We start from the raw sequence: 1,817 nt of genomic DNA, 5'->3' as shown, positions 1-1,817 counted from the left end.
GGAGAAATCGATGTAGATCGCCCCGATGCGCAGAAGAGCTGCCGATGGATCTGGACCTCGGAGGATTATCCGCGGACGCTGCACAGAAGAGCGCTCGTGTGATGGTTCTGGTGGAGACATGAGCAGGAAGAGCGTCCTGACTGATGAATCTGGATGGAGGACATGTGCAGAAGAGTGCTGAGTGTGAAGGACAGCGGCTATCTGGAGGAGACAAGCGCAGTAAGTACTGAGTGACAGTGAGATAGGAGCAGATACTGCAGTGATGGACAAGTTTTTGAAAAGGAAAGAACTGGACTCTGAACAAAATTCGGAGCCAGATGAAAGCCCAAGTATGAGTGGGGATCAAAAGAAAGCAAAGATGGTTAGCTCAAGCAAATTCTCTGGCACAAGGCAATATAGCAAAAGCTATATTTCATTTGGATTTACTTTGACCAGAGATGCAAAGAAACCAACTCCACGTGGTGTGTGGTGAAAAGCTATCTAACAGTGCTATGGTCCCAAGTAAACTTAAACGCCATCTCCAAACGAAACACCCTTCGCTTCAAAACAAGAATGCGGACTATAATGCCTGAAAACACGGAGAAACAGGCAATTTCATTAGAAAAAAAACAAAGGTAAATGAAAGCCAATTGCTGTGCCCCCAAAGGGGTGTGTTTCCTCGGTGGGATTTTATGCATGGGAGATTGGTTATAAAGTACAAACTAAGTTCATCAACAAAAGTATATCAAAAATATCAAATTTTATTTCGGTAGTGTTGTTCATAGACAACGTATCAAATAATGTATCAACAACATGAACAGCAAAATATCCAACTGACCAAACATAAAAGGAAGGCACGACCTAGGGTAAGTGACCATAAACGGTACTGTACATTACTCAAGATAAGACATAGACTCCAAATTGTATGTTATTTTGAGAAGCGACAAAAAAGTGCAGTAAAAAACCCTTCCTTCGTAGGTGCAGACAGTGGTGCCAACGTTTCGAGGCTCATAGGGAATACCACCTCTTCATCAGGGCTAGGGTAATGCAGAAATGTCGCAATATAATCTAAGGAATAGAGAAAAATAAAATTAAAATAAATATTTTCAATAAACAGTAAAAAATGCAAATTTAAAATGTTACATTGTTGGTTACAGAGAACAATATATACAAATCACTGGCAAATCCTAATCATGACTCTCATCGTGTATGGGGTGGTGCTCAAAACCCAGAGTAAGGGCAAAAAATCCCAACAGTCCCTCCCAAAATATCAACCAGACCTGCAGTCCCAAAATTTCAAATTAATTACAATGAAACAAAACATATATAGAAATGAGTACTAACCGGTCAGTAGATGGTCGGTCTGTCTCCAAGAGACGTCGCAAAAGTATTGCTGGGTCGGTTTGGAAGGAAAGTATCCTGGATCATTTAAAAAGGGGATGGATGGGGCGTGGCTTGGACATGGCCGAGTGAGGCAGCAGACTCCTGGAGCTCCTCACACACCGCAGCTCTATTAGCCTGATCCGGCGAATCCACGGCTCTAATCCGGCCACTAACGGCATGAACCAGGGCCGCAGAGCCTCCTCCAGGACCAGGGCAAGTGCACTACCCGGGACCGGCTCCATTACAGCCTATTTCGGCGGCGGAGTGCAGCCGCGTGCTGGGCCTTCCAAGATGGCGCCCGGGAAGAGCAAGGGGACGGATGCTGGAGTGAAGCCCGCGCCGAGGCCTCCCACGTCACCGCAACACGGAGGGTCCCCTATCCAGACACCATCCCTGGTAAGAGATCCGACCCCCCCTATCTCCCCAGCCTCCTCGGCTTCTGCAGGCCGGGGCTC

The 1,817-nt window shown here is 46.3% G+C and overlaps 1 long non-coding RNA gene across 1 annotated transcript; it reads right to left on the bottom strand.

Annotated features, from left to right (window-relative positions):
• Positions 1-719: 719 nt before the first annotated feature.
• Positions 720-1,419, bottom strand: LOC120945446. Its single transcript, XR_005750578.1, has 2 exons — positions 1,324-1,419; positions 720-1,047 (listed from the first exon to the last, which is right to left on the bottom strand). It is a non-coding gene; the product is annotated as an uncharacterized LOC120945446 (long non-coding RNA).
• Positions 1,420-1,817: the final 398 nt, after the last annotated feature.

The sequence above is a fragment of the Rana temporaria genome, chromosome 7 (assembly GCF_905171775.1).
Source record: "Rana temporaria chromosome 7, aRanTem1.1, whole genome shotgun sequence".
In the NCBI taxonomy this organism is placed as follows: Eukaryota; Metazoa; Chordata; class Amphibia; order Anura; family Ranidae; genus Rana; species Rana temporaria.
Note: the sequence above shows the minus strand (reverse complement) of the source record. Positions and strands in the feature narration are given on the sequence as shown.